Here is a 21,888-nt window from a genome sequence, read left to right as displayed (position 1 = left end):
ATGCACACCTTCTCAAGATTGCGCTTGACTGGCGTGTCAGGCACTCAATTACAGCTGTTTTATCAAGAGAATGTGTTCGTTTTGTAATATATAGTTCCGGTCTGGTGTGGCACCCCAGCTAACGCACAACGTTGCCACAATGTTGCCACAACGTGGCGTGTTAGCAGGGACTGTCTGCGGCGCGCTGGTGTGTCCCGGGCTTTAGAGTAGAGAGACAGTTCAACTGTAAGTATGAACGGCAGAAACGGATATTGCCTTCCCTTTAAGTAGAGCGTCAGGGACAGCCTTCCTGGCTTACGGCCATACTAGCCTGAATACGCCCGATCTCGTCCGATCTCGGAAGTCAAGCAGGCTCGTTCCTGGTCAGTACTTGGATGGGAGACCGCCTGGGAATACCTGGTGCTGAAAGCTTTTGCATCTTTTACACACCAGAGGGCGACAAATCACGAGTTTTAACTTTGGATACACGCAATTTCATCATTATTTCAGATTTGACTTCCCCAAATACATAGGCATACAATAGATCTTGTTCTCCAACGTAAACGGTCCATAGTAACTAGGGTACATTCGTAAATAAATTGAGCATCATGGCTAGAAGTGACTAAATGTTGCCTAATCTTTCTCATCGAGAAATGACACAATTACAGCAACACAAAAAAGAACTCCACCGGACAAAGTTCAGTGCTCACAAGGAGCCTCATTCAACACACACGGTTCCATTCCCATTCATGCAATGCACGAAAGTGTAAAACTTGGGAACATACTTGAGAGCAAAGATCACATTCAATCTCATTCAAGGCACGGATGTGAATGCAACGGGATGAAATTACTGAAATGATGCCTGCCCTCGAACTGTGAAGATGGACTACCCGACTCGCCAATAATATTGGGTTCTGGTGTATTGAAATACAGGAGCTGCTGGATTTGTGTGTTTTCTAACCCCCTCACCATAGTTTGTCAAATGTTTAAACAACTGAACTTATATTCAAGGTTTGTTTCTCTTCATATGTTTTACTGGTTTACATTTGTCTCAGCAACCTGTTGAATGATTCTTCTGCTTTCAAAACAAAATGACAACAGGATGAATGCACACACTTGAAAATACAATACATGCAATGTTATGCATCATAGTGATGCAACCTCCTTTCAGTTTCATACTGCATGTCAATTGAAATCCTTACTGAAATGCACACCTTCTCAAGATTGCGCTTGACTGGCGTGTCAGGCACTCAATTACAGCTGTTTTATCAAGACAATGTGTTCGTTTTGTAATATATAGTTCCGGTCTGGTGTGGCACCCCAGCTAACGCACAACGTTGCCACAACGTGGCGTGTTAGCAGGGACTGTCTGCGGCGCGCTGGTGTGTCCCGGACTTTAGAGTAGAGAGACAGTTCAACTGTAAGTATGAACGGCAGAAACGGATATTGCCTTCCCTTTAAGTAGAGCGTCAGGGACAGCCTCCCTGGCTTACGGCCATACTAGCCTGAATACGCCCGATCTCGTCAGATCTCGGAAGCTAAGCAGGCTCGGGCCTGGTCAGTACTTGGATGGGAGACCGCCTGGGAATACCAGGTGCTGTTAGCTTTTGCATCTTTTACACACCAGAGGGCGACAAATCACGAGTTTTAACTTTGGATACACACAATTTCATCATTATTTCAGATTTGACTTCCCCAAATACACAGGCATACAATAGATCTTGTTCTCCAACGTAAACTGTCCCTAGTAACTAGGGTACATTCGTAAATAAATTGAGCATCATGGCTAGAAGTGACTAAATGTTGCCTAATCTTTCTCATCGAGAAATGACACAATTACAGCAACACAAAAAGGAACTCCACCGGACAAAGTTCAGTGCTCACAAGGAGCCTCATTCAACACACACGGTTCCATTCCCATTCATGCAAAGCACGAAAGTGTAAAACTTGGGAACATACTTGAGAGCAAAGATCACATTCAATCTCATTCAAGGCACGGATGTGAATGCAACGGGATGAAATTACTGAAATGATGCCTGCCCTCGAACTGTGATGATGGACTCCCCGACTCGCCAATAATATTGGGTTCTGGTGTATTGAAATACAGGAGCTGCTGGATTTGTGTGTTTTCTTACCCCCTCACCATAGTTTGTCAAATGTTTAAACAACTGAACTTATATTCAAGGTTTGTTTCTCTTCATATGTTTTACTGGTTTACATTTGTCTCAGCAACCTGTTGAATGATTCTTCTGCTTTCAAAACAAAATGACAACAGGATGAATGCACACACTTGAAAATACAATACATGCAATGTTATGCATCATAGTGATGCAACCTCCTTTCAGTTTCATACTGCATGTCAATTGAAATCCTTACTGAAATGCACACCTTCTCAAGATTGCGCTTGACTGGTGTGTCAGGCACTCAATTACAGCTGTTTTATCAAAACAATGTGTTCGTTTTGTAATATATACTTCCGGTCTGGTGTGGCACCCCAGCTAACGCACAACGTTGCCACAACGTGGCGTGTTAGCAGGGACTGTCTGCGGCGCGCTGGTGTGTCCCGGGCTTTAGAGTAGAGAGACAGTTCAACTGTAAGTATGAACGGCAGAAACGGATATTGCCTTCCCTTTAAGTAGAGCGTCAGGGAGAGCCTCCCTGGCTTACGGCCATACTAGCCTGAATACGCCCGATCTCGTCCGATCTCGGAAGCTAAGCAGGCTCGGGCCTGGTCAGTACTTGGATGGGAGACCGCCTGGGAATACCAGGTGCTGTAAGCTTTTGCATCTTTTACACACCAGAGGGCGACAAATCACGAGTTTTAACTTTGGATACACGCAATTTCATCATTATTTCAGATTTGACTTCCCCAAATACACAGGCATACAATAGATCTTGTTCTCCAACGTAAACGGTCCCTAGTAACTAGGGTACATTCGTAAATAAATTGAGCATCATGGCTAGAAGTGACTAAATGTTGCCTAATCTTTCTCATCGAGAAATGACACAATTACAGCAACACAAAAAGGAACTCCACCGGACAAAGTTCAGTGCTCACAAGGAGCCTCATTCAACACACACGGTTCCATTCCCATTCATGCAAAGCACGAAAGTGTAAAACTTGGGAACATACTTGAGAGCAAAGATCACATTCAATCTCATTCAAGGCACGGATGTGAATGCAACGGGATGAAATTACTGAAATGATGCCTGCCCTCGAACTGTGATGATGGACTACCCGACTCGCCAATAATATTGGGTTCTGGTGTATTGAAATACAGGAGCTGCTGGATTTGTGTGTTTTCTTACCCCCTCACCATAGTTTGTCAAATGTTTAAACAACTGAACTTATATTCAAGGTTTGTTTCTCTTCATATGTTTTACTGGTTTACATTTGTCTCAGCAACCTGTTGAATGATTCTTCTGCTTTCAAAACAAAATGACAACAGGATGAATGCAAACACTTGAAAATACAATACATGCAATGTTATGCATCATAGTGATGCAACCTCCTTTCAGTTTCATACTGCATGTCAATTGAAATCTTTACTGAAATGCACACCTTCTCAAGATTGCGCTTGACTGGCGTGTCAGGCACTCAATTACAGCTGTTTTATCAAGACAATGTGTTCGTTTTGTAATATATAGTTCCGGTCTGGTGTGGCACCCCAGCTAACGCACAACGTTGCCACAATGTTGCCACAACGTGGCGTGTTAGCAGGGACTGTCTGCGGCGCGCTGGTGTGTCCCGGGCTTTAGAGTAGAGAGACAGTTCAACTGTAAGTATGAACGGCAGAAACGGATATTGCCTTCCCTTTAAGTAGAGCGTCAGGGACAGCCTCCCTGGCTTACGGCCATACTAGCCTGAATACGCCCGATCTCGTCCGATCTCGGAAGCTAAGCAGGCTCGGGCCTGGTCAGTATTTGGATGGGAGACCGCCTGGGAATACCAGGTGCTGTAAGCTTTTGCATCTTTTACACACCAAAGGGCGACAAATCACAAGTTTTAACTTTGGATACACGCAATTTCATCATTATTTCAGATTTGACTTCCCCAAATACACAGGCATACAATAGATCTTGTTCTCCAACGTAAACGGTCCCTAGTAACTAGTGTACATTTGTAAATAAATTGAGCATCATGGCTAGAAGTGACTAAATGTTGCCTAATCTTTCTCATCGAGAAATGACACAATTACAGCAACACAAAAAGGAACTCCACCGGACAAAGTTCAGTGCTCACAAGGAGCCTCATTCAACACACACGGTTCCATTCCCATTCATGCAAAGCACGAAAGTGTAAAACTTGGGAACATACTTGAGAGCAAAGATCACATTGAATCTCATTCAAGGCACGGATGTGAATGCAACGGGATGAAATTACTGAAATGATGCCTGCCCTCGAACTGTGATGATGGACTACCCGACTCGCCAATAATATTGGCTTCTGGTGTATTGAAATACAGGAGCTGCTGGATTTGTGTGTTTTCTTACCCCCTCACCATAGTTTGTCAAATGTTTAAACAACTGAACTTATATTCAAGGTTTGTTTCTCTTCATATGTTTTACTGGTTTACATTTGTCTCAGCAACCTGTTGAATGATTCTTCTGCTTTCAAAACAAAATGACAACAGGATGAATGCACACACTTGAAAATACAATACATGCAATGTTATGCATCATAGTGATGCAACCTCCTTTCAGTTTCATACTGCATGTCAATTGAAATCCTTACTGAAATGCACACCTTCTCAAGATTGCGCTTGACTGGCGTGTCAGGCACTCAATTACAGCTGTTTTATCAAGACAATGTGTTCGTTTTGTAATATATAGTTCCGGTCTGGTGTGGCACCCCAGCTAACGCACAACGTTGCCACAATGTTGCCACAACGTTTCGTGTTAGCAGGGACTGTCTGCGGCGCGCTGGTGTGTCCCGGGCTTTAGAGTAGAGAGACAGTTCAACTGTAAGTATGAACGGCAGAAACGGATATTGCCTTCCCTTTAAGTAGAGCGTCAGGGACAGCCTCCCTGGCTTACGGCCATACTAGCCTGAATACGCCCGATCTCGTCCGATCTCGGAAGCTAAGCAGGCTCGGGCCTGGTCAGTACTTGGATGGGAGACTGCCTGGGAATACCAGGTGCTGTAAGCTTTTGCATCTTTTACACACCAGAGGGCGACAAATCACGAGTTTTAACTTTGGATACACGCAATTTCATCATTATTTCAGATTTGACTTCCCCAAATACACAGGCATACAATAGATCTTGTTCTCCAACGTAAACGGTCCCTAGTAACTAGGGTACATTCGTAAATAAATTGAGCATCATGGCTAGAAGTGACTAAATGTTGCCTAATCTTTCTCATCGAGAAATGACACAATTACAGCAACACAAAAAGGAACTCCACCGGACAAAGTTCAGTGCTCACAAGGAGCCTCATTCAACACACACGGTTCCATTCCCATTCATGCAAAGCACGAAAGTGTAAAACTTGGGAACATACTTGAGAGCAAAGATCACATTCAATCTCATTCAAGGCACGGATGTGAATGCAACGGGATGAAATTACTGAAATGATGCCTGCCCTCGAACTGTGATGATGGACTACCCGACTCGCCAATAATATTGGGTTCTGGTGTATTGAAATACAGGAGCTGCTGGATTTGTGTGTTTTCTTACCCCCTCACCATAGTTTGTCAAATGTTTAAACAACTGAACTTATATTCAAGGTTTGTTTCTCTTCATATGTTTTACTGGTTTACATTTGTCTCAGCAACCTGTTGAATGATTCTTCTGCTTTCAAAACAAAATGACAACAGGATGAATGCACACACTTGAAAATACAAAACATGCAATGTTATGCATCATAGTGATGCAACCTCCTTTCAGTTTCATACTGCATGTCAATTGAAATCCTTACTGAAATGCACACCTTCTCAAGATTGCGCTTGACTGGCGTGTCAGGCACTCAATTACAGCTGTTTTATCAAGACAAATGTGTTCGTTTTGTAAAATATAGTTCCGGTCTGGTGTGGCACCCCAGCTAACGCACAACGTTGCCACAACGTGGCATATTAGCAGGGACTGTCTGCGGCGCGCTGGTGTGTCCCGGGCTTTAGAGTAGAGAGACAGTTCAACTGTAAGTATGAACGGCAGAAACGGATATTGCCATCCCTTTAAGTAGAGCGTCAGGGACAGCCTCCCTGGCTTACGGCCATACTAGCCTGAATACGCCCGATCTCGTCCGATCTCGGAAGCTAAGCAGGCTCGGGCCTGGTCAGTACTTGAATGGGAGACCGCCTGGGAATACCAGGTGCTGTAAGCTTTTGCATCTTTTACACACCAGAGCGCGACAAATCACGAGTTTTAACTTTGGATACACGCAATTTCATCATTATTTCAGATTTGACTTCCCCAAATACACAGGCATACAATAGATCTTGTTCTCCAACGTAAACGGTCCCTAGTAACTAGGGTACATTCGTAAATAAATTGAGCATCATGGCTAGAAGTGACTAAATGTTGCCTAATCTTTCTCATCGAGAAATGACACAATTACAGCAACACAAAAAGGAACTCCACCGGACAAAGATCAGTGCTCACAAGGAGCCTCATTCAACACACACGGTTCCATTCCCATTCATGCAAAGCACGAAAGTGTAAAACTTGGGAACATACTTGAGAGCAAAGATCACATTCAATCTCATTCAAGGCACGGATGTGAATGCAACGGGGTGAAATTACTGAAATGATGCCTGCCCTCGAACTGTGATGATGGACTACCCGACTCGCCAATAATATTGGGTTCTGGTGTATTGAAATACAGGAGCTGCTGGATTTGTGTGTTTTCTTACCCCCTCACCATAGTTTGTCAAATGTTTAAACAACTGAACTTATATTCAAGGTTTGTTTCTCTTCATATGTTTTACTGGTTTACATTTGTCTCAGCAACTAGTTGAATGATTCTTCTGCTTTCAAAACAAAATGACAACAGGATGAATGCACACACTTGAAAATACAATACATGCAATGTTATGCATCATAGTGATGCAACCTCCTTTCAGTTTCATACTGCATGTCAATTGAAATCCTTACTGAAATGCACACCTTCTCAAGATTGCGCTTGACTGGCGTGTCAGGCACTCAATTACAGCTATATTATCAAGACAATGTGTTCGTTTTGTAAAATATAGTTCCGGTCTGGTGTGGCACCCCAGCTAACGCACAACGTTGCCACAACGTTTCGTGTTAGCAGGGACTGTCTGCGGCGCGCTGGTGTGTCCCGGACTTTAGAGTAGAGAGACAGTTCAACTGCAAGCATGAGCGGCAGAAACGGATATTGCCTTCCCTTTAAGTAGAGCGTCAGGGACAGCCTCCCTGGCTTACGGCCATACTAGCCTGAATACGCCCGATCTCGTCCGATCTCGGAAGCTAAGCTGGCTCGGGCCTGGTCAGTACTTGGATGGGAGACCGCCTGGGAATACCAGGTGCTGTAAGCTTTTGCATATTTTACACACCAGAGGGCGACAAATCACGAGTTTTAACTTTGGATACACACAATTTCATCATTATTTCAGGTTTTACTTCCCCAAATACACAGGCATACAATAGATCTTGTTCTCCAACGTAAAAGGTCCCTAGTAACTAGGGTACATTCATAAATAAATTGAGCATCATGGCTAGAAGTGTCTAAATGTTGCCTAATCTTTCTCATCGAGAAATGACACAATTACAGCAACACAAAAAGGAACTCCACCGGACAAAGTTCAGTGCTCACAAGGAGCCTCATTCAACACACACGGTTCCATTCCCATTCATGCAAAGCACGAAAGTGTAAAACTTGGGAACATACTTGAGAGCAAAGATCACATTCAATCTCATTCAAGGCACGGATGTGAATGCAACGGGATGAAATTACTGAAATGATGCCTGCCCTCGAACTGTGATGATGGACTACCCGACTCGCCAATAATATTGGGTTCTGGTGTATTGAAATACAGGAGCTGCTGGATTTGTGTGTTTTCTTACCCCCTCACCATAGTTTGTCAAATGTTTAAACAACTGAACTTATATTCAAGGTTTATTTTTCTTCATATGTTTTACTGGTTTACATTTGTCTCAGCAACCTGTTGAATGATTCTTCTGCTTTCAAAACAAAATGACAACAGGATGAATGCACACACTTGAAAATACAATACATGCAATGTTATGCATCATAGTGATGCAACCTCCTTTCAGTTTCATACTGCATGTCAATTGAAATCCTTACTGAAATGCACACCTTCTCAAGATTGCGCTTGACTGGCGTGTCAGGCACTCAATTACAGCTGTTTTATCAAAACAATGTGTTCGTTTTGTAATATATACTTCCGGTCTGGTGTGGCACCCCAGCTAACGCACAACGTTGCCACAATGTTGCCACAACGTGGCGTGTTAGCAGGGACTGTCTGCGGCGCGCTGGTGTGTCCCGGGCTTTAGAGTAGAGAGACAGTTCAACTGTAAGTATGAACGGCAGAAACGGATATTGCCTTCCCTTTAAGTAGAGCGTCAGGGACAGCCTTCCTGGCTTACGGCCATACTAGCCTGAATACGCTCGATCTCGTCCGATCTCGGAAGCTAAGCAGGCTCGGGCCTGGTCAGTACTTGAATGGGAGACCGCCTGGGAATACCAGGTGCTGTAAGCTTTTGCATCTTTTACACACCAGAGGGCGACAAATCACGAGTTTTAACTTTGGATACACGCAATTTCATCATTATTTCAGATTTGACTTCCCCAAATACACAGGCATACAATAGATCTTGTTCTCCAACGTAAACGGTCCCTAGTAACTAGGGTACATTCATAAATAAATTGAGCATCATGGCTAGAAGTGACTAAATGTTGCCTAATCTTTCTCATCGAGAAATGACACAATTACAGCAACACAAAAAGGAACTCCACCGGACAAAGTTCAGTGCTCACAAGGAGCCTCATTCAACACACACGGTTCCATTCCCATTCATGCAAAGCACGAAAGTGTAAAACTTGGGAACATACTTGAGAGCAAAGATCACATTCAATCTCATTCAAGGCACGGATGTGAATGCAACGGGATGAAATTACTGAAATGATGCCTGCCCTCGAACTGTGATGATGGACTACCTGATTCGCCAATAATATTGGGTTCTGGTGTATTGAAATACAGGAGCTGCTGGATTTGTGTGTTTTCTTACCCCCTCACCATAGTTTGTCAAATGTTTAAACAACTGAACTTATATTCAAGGTTTGTTTCTCTTCATATGTTTTACTGGTTTACATTTGTCTCAGCAACCTGTTGAATGATTCTTCTGCTTTCAAAACAAAATGACAACAGGATGAATGCACACACTTGAAAATACAATACATGCAATGTTATGCATCATAGTGATGCAACCTCCTTTCAGTTTCATACTGCATGTCAATTGAAATCCTTACTGAAATGCACACCTTCTCAAGATTGCGCTTGACTGGCGTGTCAGGCACTCAATTACAGCTGTTTTATCAAGACAATGTGTTCGTTTTGTAAAATATAGTTCCGGTCTGGTGTGGCACCCCAGCTAACGCACAACGTTGCCACAACGTTGCCACAACGTGGCGTGTTAGCAGGGACTGTCTGCGGCGCGCTGGTGTGTCCCGGGCTTTAGAGTAGAGAGACAGTTCAACTGTAAGTATGAACGGCAGAAACGGATATTGCCTTCCCTTTAACTAGAGCGTCAGGGACAGCCTCCCTGGCTTACGGCCATATTAGCCTGAATACGCCCGATCTCGTCCGATCTCGGAAGCCAAGCAGGCTCGGGTCTGGTCAGTACTTGGATGGGAGACCGCCTGGGAATACCAGGTGCTGTAAGCTTCTTCACCTTTTACACACCAGAGGGCGACAAATCACGAGTTTTAACTTTGGATACACACAATTTCATCATTATTTCAGATTTTACTTCCCCAAATACACAGGCATACAATAGATCTTGTTCTCCAACGTAAACGGTCCCTAGTAACTAGGGTACATTCGTAAATAAATTGAGCATCATGGCTAGAAGTGACTAAATGTTGCCTAATCTTTCTCATCGAGAAATGACACAATTACAGCAACACAAAAAGAACTCCACCGGACAAAGTTCAGTGCTCACAAGGAGCCTCATTCAACACACACGGTTCCATTCCCATTCATGCAAAGCACGAAAGTGTAAAACTTGGGAACATACTTGAGAGCAAAGATCACATTCAATCTCATTCAAGGCACGGATGTGAATGCAACGGGATGAAATTACTGAAATGATGCCTGCCCTTGAACTGTGATGATGGACTACCCGACTCGCCAATAATATTGGCTTCTGGTGTATTGAAATACAGGAGCTGCTGGATTTGTGTCATTTCTTACCCCCTCACCATAGTTTGTCAAATGTTTAAACAACTGAACTTATATTGAAGGTTTGTTTCTCTTCATATGTTTTACTGGTTTACATTTGTCTCAGCAACCTGTTGAATGATTCTTCTGCTTTCAAAACAAAATGACAACAGGATGAATGCACACACTTGAAAATACAATACATGCAATGTTATGCATCATAGTGATGCAACCTCCTTTCAGTTTCATACTGCATGTCAATTGAAATCCTTACTGAAATGCACACCTTCTCAAGATTGCGCTTGACTGGCGTGTCAGGCACTCAATTACAGCTGTTTTATCAAGACAATGTGTTCGTTTTGTAAAATATAGTTCCGGTCTGGTGTGGCACCCCAGCTAACGCACAACGTTGCCACAACGTGGCGTGTTAGCAGGGACTGTCTGTGGCGCGCTGGTGTGTCCCGGGCTTTAGAGTAGAGAGACAGTTCAACTGTAAGTATGAATGGCAGAAACGGATATTGCCTTCCCTTTAAATAGAGCGTCAGGGACAGCCTCCCTGGATTACGGCCATACTAGCCTGAATACGCCCGATCTCGTCCGATCTCGGAAGCCAAGCAGGCTCGGGCCTGGTTAGTACTTGGATGGGAGACCGCCTGGGAATACCAGGTGCTGTAAGCTTTTGCACCTTTTACACACCAGAGGGCGACAAATCACGAGTTTTAACTTTGGATACACACAATTTCATCATTATTTCAGATTTTACTTCCCCAAATACACAGGCATACAATAGATCTTGTTCTCCAACGTAAACGGTCCCTAGTAACTAGGGTACATTCGTAAATAAATTGAGCATCATGGCTAGAAGTGACTAAATGTTGCCTAATCTTTCTCATCAAGATATGACACAATTACAGCAACACAAAAAGGAACTCCACCGGACAAAGTTCAGTGCTCACAAGGAGCCTCATTCAACACACACGGTTCCATTCCCATTCATGCAAAGCACGAAAGTGTAAAACTTGGGAGCATACTTGAGAACAAAGATCACATTCAATCTCATTCAAGGCACGGATGTGAATGCAACGGGATGAAATTACTGAAATGATGCCTGCCCTCGAACTGTGATGATGGACTACCCGACTCGCCAATAATATTGGGTTCTGGTGTATTGAAATACAGGAGCTGCTGGATTTGTGTGTTTTCTTACCCCCTCACTATAGTTTGTCAAATGTTTAAACAACTGAACTTATATTCAAGGTTTGTTTCTCTTCATATGTTTTACTGGTTTACATTTGTCTCAGCAACCTGTTGAATGATTCCTATGCTTTCAAAACAAAATGACAACAGGATGAATGCACACACTTGAAAATACAATACATGCAATGTTATGCATCATAGTGATGCAACCTCCTTTCAGTTTCATACTGCATATCAATTGAAATCCTTACTGAAATGCACACCTTCTCAAGATTGCGCTTGACTGGCGTGTCAGGCACTCAATTACAGCTGTATTATCAAGACAATGTGTTCGTTTTGTAAAATATAGTTCCGGTCTGGTGTGGCACCCCAGCTAACGCACAACGTTGCCACAACGTTGCCACAACGTGGCGTGTTAGCAGGGACTGTCTGCGGCGCGCTGGTGTGTCCCGGGCTTTAGAGTAGAGAGACAGTTCAACTGTAAGTATGAACGGCAGAAACGGATATTGCCTTCCCTTTAAGTAGAGCGTCAGGGACACCCTCCCTGGCTTACGGCCATACTAGCCTGAATACGCCCGATCTCGACCGATCTCGGAAGCCAGGCAGGCTCGGGCCTGGTCAGTACTTGGATGGGAGACCACCTGGGAATACCAGGTGCTTTAAGCTTTTGCACCTTTTACACACCAGAGGGCGACAAATCACGAGTCTTAACTTTGGATACACACAATTTCATCATTATTTCAGATTTTACTTCCCCAAATACACAGGCATACAATAGATCTTGTTCTCCAACGTAAACGGTCCCTAGTAACTAGGGTACATTCGTAAATTAATTGAGCATCATGGCTAGAAGTGACTCAATGTTGCCTAATCTTTCTCATCAAGAAATGACACAATTACAGCAACACAAAAAGGAACTCCACCGCACAAAGTTCAGTGCTCACAAGGAGACTCATTCAACACACACGGTTCCATTCCCATTCATGCAAAGCACGAAAGTGTAAAACTTGGGAACATACTTGAGAGCAAAGATCACATTCAATCTCATTCAAGGCACGGATGTGAATGCAACGGGATGAAATTACTGAAATGATGCCTGCCCTCGAACTGTGATGATGGACTACCCGACTCGCCAATAATATTGGGTTCTGGTGTATTGAAATACAGGAGCTGCTGGATTTGTGTGTTTTCTTACTCCCTCACCATAGTTTGTCAAATGTTTAAACAACTGAACTTATATTCAAGGTTTGTTTCTCTTCATATATTTTACTGGTTTACATTTGTCTCAGCAACCTGTTGAATGATTCTTCTGCTTTCAAAACAAAATGACAACAGGATGAATGCACACACTTGAAAATACAATACATGCAATGTTATGCATCATAGTGATGCAACCTCCTTTCAGTTTCATACTGCATGTCAATTGAAATCCTTACTGAAATGCACACCTTCTCAAGATTGCGCTTGACTGGCGTGTCAGGCACTCAATTACAGCTGTTTTATCAAGACAATGTGTTCGTTTTGTAAAATATAGTTCCGGTCTGCAGTGGCACCCCAGCTAACGCACAACGTTGCCACAACGTGGCGTGTTGGCAGGGACTGTCTGCGGCGCGCTGGTGTGGCCCGGGCTTTAGAGTAGAGAGACAGTTCAACTGTAAGTATGAACGGCAGAAACGGATATTGCCTTCCCTTTAAGTAGAGCGTCAGGGACAGCCTCCCTGGCTTACGGCCATACTAGCCTGAATACGCCCGATCTCGTCCGATCTTGGAAGCCAAGCAGGCTCAGGCCTGGTCGGTAGTTGGATGGTTGATCGCCTGAGAATACCAGGTGCTGTAAGCTTTTGCACCTTTTACACACCAGAGGGCGACAAATCACGAGTTTTAACTTTGGATACACGCAATTTCATCATTATTTCAGATTTTACTTCCCCAAATACACAGGCATACAATAGATCTTCTTCTCCAACGTAAACGGTCCCTAGTAACTAGGGTACATTCGTCAATAAATTGAGCATCATGGCTAGAAGTGACTAAATGTTGCCTAATCTTTCTCATCAAGAAATGACACAATTACAGCAACACAAAAAGGAACTCCACCGGACAAAGTTCAGTGCTCACAAGGAGCATCATTCAACACACACGGTTCCATTCCCATTCATGCAAAGCACGAAAGTGTAAAACTTGGGAACATACTTGAGAGCAAAGATCACATTCAATCTCATTCAAGGCACGGATGTGAATGCAACGGGATGAAATTACTGAAATGATGCCTGCCCTCGAACTGTGATGATGGACTACCCGACTCGCCAATAATATTGGCTTCTGGTGTATTGAAATACAGGAGCTGCTGGATTTGTGTCATTTCTTACCCCCTCACCATAGTTTGTCAAATGTTTAAACAACTGAACTTATATTCAAGGTTTGTTTCTCTTCATATGTTTTACTGGTTTACATTTGTCTCAGCAACCTGTTGAATGATTCTTCTGCTTTCAAAACAAAATGACAACAGGATGAATGCACACACTTGAAAATACAATACATGCAATGTTATGCATCATAGTGATGCAACCTCCTTTCATTTTCATACTGCATGTCAATTGAAATCCTTACTGAAATGCACACCTTCTCAAGATTGCGCTTGACTGGCGTGTCAGGCACTCAAATTACAGCTGTTTTATCAAGACAATGTGTTTTTTTTTGTAAAATATAGTTCCGGTCTGGTGTGGCACCCCAGCTAACGCACAACGTTGCCACAACGTGGCGTGTTAGCAGGGACTGTCTGCGGCGCGCTGGTGTGTCCCCGGCATGAGTGTAGAGAGACAGTTCAACTGTAAGTATGAGCGGCAGAAACGGATATTGCCTTCCCTTTAAGTAGAGCGTCAGGGACAGCCTCCCTGGCTTACTGCCATACTAGCCTGAATACGCCCGATCTCGTCCGATCTCGGAAGCTAAGCAGGCTCGGGCCTGGTCAGTACTTGGATGGGAGACCGCCTGGGAATACCAGGTGCTGTAAGCTTTTGCATCTTTTACACACCAGAGGGCGACAAATCACGAGTTTTAACTTTGGATACACGCAATTTCATCATTATTTCAGATTTGACTTCCCCAAATACTCAGGCATACAATAGATCTTGTTCTCCAATGTAAACGGTCCCTAGTAACTAGGGTACATTCGTAAATAAATTGAGCATCATGGCTAGAAGTGACTAAATGTTGCCTAATCTTTCTCATCGAGAAATGACACAATTACAGCAACACAAAAAGGAACTCCACCGGACAAAATTCAGTGCTCACAAGGAGCCTCATTCAACACACACGGTTCCATTCCCATTCATGCAAAGCACGAAAGTGTAAAACTTGGGAACATACTTGAGAGCAAAGATCACATTCAATCTCATTCAAGGCACGGATGTGAATGCAACGGGATGAAATTACTGAAATGATGCCTGCCCTCGAACTGTGATGATGGACTACCCGACTCGCCAATAATATTGGGTTCTGGTGTATTGAAATACAGGAGCTGCTGGATTTGTGTGTTTTCTTACCCCCTCACCATAGTTTGTCAAATGTTTAAACAACTGAACTTATATTCGAGGTTTGTTTCTCTTCATATGTTTTACTGGTTTACATTTGTCTCAGCAACCTGTTGAATGATTCTTCTGCTTTCAAAACAAAATGACAACAGGATGAATGCACACACTTGTAAATACAATACATGCAATGTTATGCATCATAGTGATGCAACCTCCTTTCAGTTTCATACTGCATGTCAATTGAAATCCTTACTGAAATGCACACCTTCTCAAGATTGCGCTTGACTGGCGTGTCAGGCACTCAATTACAGCTGTTTTATCAAGACAATGTGTTCGTTTTGTAATATATAGTTCCGGTCTGGTGTGGCACCCCAGCTAACGCACAACGTTGCCACAATGTTGCCACAACGTGGCGTGTTAGCAGGGACTGTCTGCGGCGCGCTGGTGTGTCCCGGGCTTTAGAGTAGAGAGACAGTTCAACTGTAAGTATGAACGGCAGAAACGGATATTGCCTTCCCTTTAAGTAGAGCGTCAGGGACAGCATTCCTGGCTTACGGCCATACTAGCCTGAATACGCCCGATCTCGGAAGCTAAGCAGGCTCGGGCCTGGTCAGTACTTGGATGGGAGACCGCCTGGGAATACCAGGTGCTGTAAGCTTTTGCATCTTTTACACACCAGAGGGCGACAAATCACGAGTTTTAACTTTGGATACACGCAATTTCATCATTATTTCAGATTTGACTTCCCCAAATACACAGGCATACAATAGATCTTGTTCTCCAACGTAAACGGTCCCTAGTAACTAGGGTACATTCGTAAATAAATTGAGCATCATGGCTAGAAGTGACTAAATGTTGCCTAATCTTTCTCATCGAGAAATGACACAATTACAGCAACACAAAAAGGAACTCCACCGGACAAAGTTCAGTGCTCACAAGGAGCCTCATTCAACACACACGGTTCCATTCCCATTCATGCAAAGCACGAAAGTGTAAAACTTGGGAACATACTTGAGAGCAAAGATCACATTCAATCTCATTCAAGGCACGGATGTGAATGCAACGGGATGAAATTACTGAAATGATGCCTGCCCTCGAACTGTGATGTTGGACTACCCGACTCGCCAATAATATTGGGTTCTGGTGTATTGAAATACAGGAGCAGCTGGATTTGTGTGTTTTCTTACCCCCTCACCATAGTTTGTCAAATGTTTAAACAACTGAACTTATATTCAAGGTTTGTTTCTCTTCATATGTTTTACTGGTTTACATTTGTCTCAGCAACCTGTTGAATGATTCTTCTGCTTTCAAAACAAAATGACAACAGGATGAATGCACACACTTGAAAATACAATACATGCAATGTTATGCATCATAGTGATGCAACCTCCTTTCAGTTTCATACTGCATGTCAATTGAAATCCTTACTGAAATGCACACCTTCTCAAGATTGCGCTTGACTGGCGTGTCAGGCACTCAATTACAGCTGTATTATCAAGACAATGTGTTCGTTTTGTAATATATAGTTCCGGTCTGGTGTGGCACCCCAGCTAACGCACAACGTTGCCACAACGTTTCGTGTTAGCAGGGACTGTCTGCGGCGCGCTGGTGTGTCCCGGACTTTAGAGTAGAGAGACAGTTCAACTGCAAGTATGAGCGGCAGAAACGGATATTGCCTTCCCTTTAAGTAGAGCGTCAGGGACAGCCTCCCTGGCTTACGGCCATGCTAGCCTGAATACGCCCGATCTCGTCCGATCTCGGAAGCTAAGCAGGCTTGGGCCTCGTCAGTACTTGGATGGGAGACCGCCTGGGAATACCAGTTGCTGTAAGCTTTTGCACCTTTTACAAACCAGAGGGCGACAAATCACGAGTTTTAACTTTGGATACACGCAATTTCATCATTATTTCAGATTTTACATCCCCAAGTACACAGGCATACAATAGATCTTGTTCTCCAACGTAAACGGTCCCTAGTAACTAGGGTACATTCGTCAATAAATTGAGCATCATGGCTAGAAGTGACTAAATGTTGCCTAATCTTTCTCATCAAGAAATGACACAATTACAGCAACAAAAAAGGAACTCCACCGGACAAAGTTCAGTGCTCACAAGGAGCATCATTCAACACACACGGTTCCATTCCCATTCATGCAAAGCACGAAAGTGTAAAACTTGGGAACGTACTTGAGAGTAATGATAACATTCAATCTCATTCAAGGCACGGATGTGAATGCAACGGGATGAAATTACTGAAATGATGCCTGCCCTCGAACTGTGATGATGGACTACCCGACTCGCCAATAATATTGGGTTCTGGTGTATTGAAATACAGGAGCTGCTGGATTTGTGTGTTTTCTTACCCCCTCACCATAGTTTGTCAAATGTTTAAACAACTGAACTTATATTCAAGGTTTGTTTCTCTTCATATGTTTTACTGGTTTACATTTGTCTCAGCAACCTGTTGAATGATTCTTCTGCTTTCAAAACAAAATGACAACAGGATGAATGCACACACTTGAAAATACAATACATGCAATGTTATGCATCATAGTGATGCAACCTCCTTTCAGTTTCATACTGCATGTCAATTGAAATCCTTACTGAAATGCACACCTTCTCAAGATTGCGCTTGACTGGCGTGTCAGGCACTCAATTACAGCTGTATTATCAAGACAATGTGTTCGTTTTGTAATATATAGTTCCGGTCTGGTGTGGCACCCCAGCTAACGCACAACGTTGCCACAACGTTTCGTGTTAGCAGGGACTGTCTGCGGCGCGCTGGTGTGTCCCGGACTTTAGAGTAGAGAGACAGTTCAACTGCAAGTATGAGCGGCAGAAACGGATATTGCCTTCCCTTTAAGTAGAGCGTCAGGGACAGCCTCCCTGGCTTACGGCCATACTAGCCTGAATACGCCTGATCTCGTCCGATCTCGGAAGCTAAGCAGGCTCGGGCCTGGTCAGTACTTGGATGTGAGACCGCCTGGGAATACCAGGTGCTGTAAGCTTTTGCATCTTTTACACACCAGAGGGCGACAAATCACGAGTTTTAACTTTGGATACACGCAATTTCATCATTATTTCAGATTTGACTTCCCCAAATACACAGGCATACAATAGATCTTGTTCTCCAACGTAAACGGTCCCTAGTAACTAGGGTACATTCGTAAATAAATTGAGCATCATGGCTAGAAGTGACTAAATGTTGCCTAATCTTTCTCATCGAGAAATGACACAATTACAGCAACAAAAAAGGAACTCCACCGGACAAAGTTCAGTGCTCACAAGGAGCATCATTCAACACACACGGTTCCATTCCCATTCATGCAAAGCACGAAAGTGTAAAACTTGGGAACGTACTTGAGAGTAATGATAACATTCAATCTCATTCAAGGCACGGATGTGAATGCAACGGGATGAAATTACTGAAATGATGCCTGCCCTCGAACTGTGATGATGGACTACCCGACTCGCCAATAATATTGGGTTCTGGTGTATTGAAATACAGGAGCTGCTGGATTTGTGTGTTTTCTTACCCCCTCACCATAGTTTGTCAAATGTTTAAACAACTGAACTTATATTCAAGGTTTGTTTCTCTTCATATGTTTTACTGGTTTACATTTGTCTCAGCAACCTGTTGAATGATTCTTCTGCTTTCAAAACAAAATGACAACAGGATGAATGCACACACTTGAAAATACAATACATGCAATGTTATGCATCATAGTGATGCAACCTCCTTTCAGTTTCATACTGCATGTCAATTGAAATCCTTACTGAAATGCACACCTTCTCAAGATTGCGCTTGACTGGCGTGTCAGGCACTCAATTACAGCTGTTTTATCAAGCCAATGTGTTCGTTTGGTAAAATATAGTTCCGGTCTGGTGTGGCACCCCAGCTAACGCACAACGTTGCCACAACGTTGCCACAACGTGGCGTGTTAGCAGGGACTGTCTGCGGCGCGCTGGTGTGTCCCGGGCTTTAGAGTAGAGAGACAGTTCAACTGTAAGTATGAACGGCAGAAACGGATATTGCCTTCCCTTTAAGTAGAGCGTCAGGGACAGCCTCACTGGCTTGCGGCCATACTAGCCTGAATACGCCCGATCTCGTCCGATCTCGGAAGCTAAGCAGGCTCGGGCCTGGTCAGTACTTGCATGGGAGACCGCCTGGGAATACCAGGTGCTGTAAGCTTTTGCATCTTTTACACACCAGAGGGCGACAAATCACGAGTTTTAACTTTGGATACACGCAATTTCATCATTATTTCAGATTTTACTTCCCCAAATACACAGGCATACAATAGATCTTGTTCTCCAACGTAAACGGTCCCTAGTAACTAGGGTACATTCGTAAATAAATTGAGCATCATGGCTAGAAGTGACTAAATGTTGCCTAATCTTTCTCATCGAGAAATGACACAATTACAGCAACACAAAAAGGAACTCCACCGGACAAAGTTCAGTGCTCACAAGGAGCCTCATTCAACACACACGGTTCCATTCCCATTCATGCAAAGCACGAAAGTGTAAAACTTGGGAACATACTTGAGAGCAAAGATCACATTCAATCTCATTCAAGGCACGGATGTGAATGCAACGGGATGAAATTACTGAAATGATGCCTGCCCTCGAACTGTGATGATGGACTACCCGACTCGCCAATAATATTGGGTTCTGGTGTATTGAAATACAGGAGCTGCTGGATTTGTGTGTTTTCTTACCCCCTCACCATAGTTTGTCAAATGTTTAAACAACTGAACTTATATTCAAGGTTTGTTTCTCTTCATATGTTTTACTGGTTTACATTTGTCTCAGCAACCTGTTGAATGATTCTTCTGCTTTCAAAACAAAATGACAACAGGATGAATGCACACACTTGAAAATACAATACATGCAATGTTATGCATCATAGTGATGCAACCTCCTTTCAGTTTCATACTGCATGTCAATTGAAATCCTTACTGAAATGCACACCTTCTCAAGATTGCGCTTGACTGGCGTGTCAGGCACTCAATTACAGCTGTTTTATCAAGACAATGTGTTCGTTTTGTAATATATAGTTCCGGTCTGGTGTGGCACCCCAGCTAACGCACAACGTTGCCACAATGTTGCCACAACGTGGCGTGTTAGCAGGGACTGTCTGCGGTGCGCTGCTGTGTCCCGGGCTTTAGAGTAGAGAGACAGTTCAACTGTAAGTATGAACGGCAGAAACGGATATTGCCTTCCCTTTAAGTAGAGCATCAGGGACAGCCTCCCTGGCTTACGGCCATACTAGCCTGAATACGCCCGATCTCGTCCGATCTCGGAAGCCAAGCAGGCTCGGGCCTGGTCGGTACTTGGATGGGAGACCGCCTGGGAATACCAGGTGCTGTAAGCTTTTGCACCTTTTACACACCAGAGGGCGACAAATCACGAGTTTTAACTTTTGATACACACAATTTCATCATTATTTCAGATTTGACTTCCCCAAATACACAGGCATACAATAGATCTTGTTCTCCAACGTAAACGGTCCCTAGTAACTAGGGTACATTCGTAAATAAATTGAGCATCATGGCTAGAAGTGACTAAATGTTGCCTAATCTTTCTCATCAAGAAATGACACAATTACAGCAACACAAAAAGGAACTCCACCGGACAAAGTTCAGTGCTCACAAGGAGCCTCATTCAACACACACGGTTCCATTCCCATTCATGCAAAGCACTAAAGTGTAAAACTTGGGAACATACTTGAGAGCAAAGATCACATTCAATCTCATTCAAGGCACGGATGTGAATGCAACGGGATGAAATTACTGAAATGATGCCTGCCCTCGAACTGTGATGATGGACTACCCGACTCACCAATAATATTGGCTTCTGGTGTATTGAAGTACAGGAGCTGCTGGATTTGTGTGTTTTCTTACCCCCTCACCATAGTTTGTCAAATGTTTAAACAACTGAACTTATATTCAAGGTTTGTTTCTCTTCATATGTTTTACTGGTTTACATTTGTCTCAGCAACCTGTTGAATGATTCTTCTGCTTTCAAAACAAAATGACAACAGGATGAATGCACACACTTGAAAATACAATACATGCAATGTTATGCATCATAGTGATGCAACCTCCTTTCAGTTTCATACTGCATGTCAATTGAAATCCTTACTGAAATGTACACCTTCTCAAGATTGCGCTTGACTGGCGTGTCAGGCACTCAATTACAGCTGTTTTATCAAGACAATGTGTTCGTTTTGTAAAATATAGTTCCGGTCTGGTGTGGCACCCCAGCTAACGCACAACGTTGCCACAACGTTGCCACAACGTGGCGTGTTAGCAGGGACTGTCTGCGGCGCGCTGGTGTGTCCCGGGCTTTAGAGTAGAGAGACAGTTCAACTGTAAGTATGATCGGCAGAAACGGATATTGCCTTCCCTTTAAGTAGAGCGTCAGGGACAGCCTCCCTGGCTTACGGCCATACTAGCCTGAATACGCCCGATCTCGACCGATCTCGGAAGCCAGGCAGGCTCGGGCCTGGTCAGTACTTGGATGGGAGACCGCCTGGGAATACCAGGTGCTGTAAGCTTTTGCACCTTTTACACACCAGAGGGCGACAAATCACGAGTTTTAACTTTGGATACACACAATTTCATCATTATTTCAGATTTTACTTCCCCAAATACACAGGCATACAATAGATCTTGTTCTCCAACGTAAACGGTCCCTAGTAACTAGGGTACATTCGTAAATTAATTGAGCATCATGGCTAGAAGTGACTCAATGTTGCCTAATCTTTCTCATCAAGAAATGACACAATTACAGCAACACAAAAAGGAACTCCA

At 43.6% G+C, this 21,888-nt stretch overlaps 18 non-coding genes and 1 pseudogene across 18 annotated transcripts; all 19 read left to right on the top strand.

The window, feature by feature from the left end:
* Positions 1 to 292: 292 nt before the first annotated feature.
* Positions 293 to 411, top strand: LOC136757533 (5S ribosomal RNA). The gene has a single exon (XR_010819538.1). It is a non-coding gene; the product is annotated as a 5S ribosomal RNA (ribosomal RNA).
* Positions 412 to 1,466: 1,055 nt separating this feature from the next.
* On the top strand, positions 1,467 to 1,585 carry LOC136756513 (5S ribosomal RNA). The gene has a single exon (XR_010818592.1). It is a non-coding gene; the product is annotated as a 5S ribosomal RNA (ribosomal RNA).
* A 1,055-nt stretch (positions 1,586 to 2,640) lies between these two features.
* LOC136757851 (5S ribosomal RNA) lies at positions 2,641 to 2,759 on the top strand. Its single transcript, XR_010819668.1, has one exon. It is a non-coding gene; the product is annotated as a 5S ribosomal RNA (ribosomal RNA).
* A 1,066-nt stretch (positions 2,760 to 3,825) lies between these two features.
* Positions 3,826 to 3,944, top strand: LOC136756481 (5S ribosomal RNA). The gene has a single exon (XR_010818562.1). It is a non-coding gene; the product is annotated as a 5S ribosomal RNA (ribosomal RNA).
* Positions 3,945 to 5,010: 1,066 nt separating this feature from the next.
* On the top strand, positions 5,011 to 5,129 carry LOC136756408 (5S ribosomal RNA). The gene has a single exon (XR_010818494.1). It is a non-coding gene; the product is annotated as a 5S ribosomal RNA (ribosomal RNA).
* A 1,056-nt stretch (positions 5,130 to 6,185) lies between these two features.
* On the top strand, positions 6,186 to 6,304 carry LOC136756038 (5S ribosomal RNA). The gene has a single exon (XR_010818143.1). It is a non-coding gene; the product is annotated as a 5S ribosomal RNA (ribosomal RNA).
* Positions 6,305 to 7,359: 1,055 nt separating this feature from the next.
* Positions 7,360 to 7,478, top strand: LOC136756389 (5S ribosomal RNA). The gene has a single exon (XR_010818477.1). It is a non-coding gene; the product is annotated as a 5S ribosomal RNA (ribosomal RNA).
* Positions 7,479 to 8,544: 1,066 nt separating this feature from the next.
* On the top strand, positions 8,545 to 8,663 carry LOC136756610 (5S ribosomal RNA). The gene has a single exon (XR_010818683.1). It is a non-coding gene; the product is annotated as a 5S ribosomal RNA (ribosomal RNA).
* A 1,066-nt stretch (positions 8,664 to 9,729) lies between these two features.
* LOC136757228 (5S ribosomal RNA) lies at positions 9,730 to 9,848 on the top strand. The gene has a single exon (XR_010819266.1). It is a non-coding gene; the product is annotated as a 5S ribosomal RNA (ribosomal RNA).
* Positions 9,849 to 10,902: 1,054 nt separating this feature from the next.
* On the top strand, positions 10,903 to 11,021 carry LOC136756519 (5S ribosomal RNA). The gene has a single exon (XR_010818598.1). It is a non-coding gene; the product is annotated as a 5S ribosomal RNA (ribosomal RNA).
* Positions 11,022 to 12,087: 1,066 nt separating this feature from the next.
* Positions 12,088 to 12,206, top strand: LOC136757572 (5S ribosomal RNA). Its single transcript, XR_010819563.1, has one exon. It is a non-coding gene; the product is annotated as a 5S ribosomal RNA (ribosomal RNA).
* A 1,055-nt stretch (positions 12,207 to 13,261) lies between these two features.
* LOC136757628 (5S ribosomal RNA) lies at positions 13,262 to 13,380 on the top strand. The gene has a single exon (XR_010819577.1). It is a non-coding gene; the product is annotated as a 5S ribosomal RNA (ribosomal RNA).
* Positions 13,381 to 14,437: 1,057 nt separating this feature from the next.
* LOC136756489 (5S ribosomal RNA) lies at positions 14,438 to 14,556 on the top strand. Its single transcript, XR_010818569.1, has one exon. It is a non-coding gene; the product is annotated as a 5S ribosomal RNA (ribosomal RNA).
* Positions 14,557 to 15,622: 1,066 nt separating this feature from the next.
* On the top strand, positions 15,623 to 15,731 carry LOC136757593 (uncharacterized; annotated as a pseudogene).
* A 1,055-nt stretch (positions 15,732 to 16,786) lies between these two features.
* LOC136757494 (5S ribosomal RNA) lies at positions 16,787 to 16,905 on the top strand. Its single transcript, XR_010819511.1, has one exon. It is a non-coding gene; the product is annotated as a 5S ribosomal RNA (ribosomal RNA).
* A 1,054-nt stretch (positions 16,906 to 17,959) lies between these two features.
* LOC136757210 (5S ribosomal RNA) lies at positions 17,960 to 18,078 on the top strand. The gene has a single exon (XR_010819249.1). It is a non-coding gene; the product is annotated as a 5S ribosomal RNA (ribosomal RNA).
* A 1,065-nt stretch (positions 18,079 to 19,143) lies between these two features.
* On the top strand, positions 19,144 to 19,262 carry LOC136756753 (5S ribosomal RNA). The gene has a single exon (XR_010818815.1). It is a non-coding gene; the product is annotated as a 5S ribosomal RNA (ribosomal RNA).
* A 1,066-nt stretch (positions 19,263 to 20,328) lies between these two features.
* LOC136756861 (5S ribosomal RNA) lies at positions 20,329 to 20,447 on the top strand. The gene has a single exon (XR_010818916.1). It is a non-coding gene; the product is annotated as a 5S ribosomal RNA (ribosomal RNA).
* Positions 20,448 to 21,513: 1,066 nt separating this feature from the next.
* LOC136757410 (5S ribosomal RNA) lies at positions 21,514 to 21,632 on the top strand. Its single transcript, XR_010819437.1, has one exon. It is a non-coding gene; the product is annotated as a 5S ribosomal RNA (ribosomal RNA).
* The last annotated feature ends 256 nt before the right edge of the window (positions 21,633 to 21,888 follow it).

This window comes from Amia ocellicauda, chromosome 8 (genome assembly GCF_036373705.1).
Source record: "Amia ocellicauda isolate fAmiCal2 chromosome 8, fAmiCal2.hap1, whole genome shotgun sequence".
NCBI classification, from domain to species: Eukaryota; Metazoa; Chordata; class Actinopteri; order Amiiformes; family Amiidae; genus Amia; species Amia ocellicauda.
Note: the sequence above shows the minus strand (reverse complement) of the source record. Positions and strands in the feature narration are given on the sequence as shown.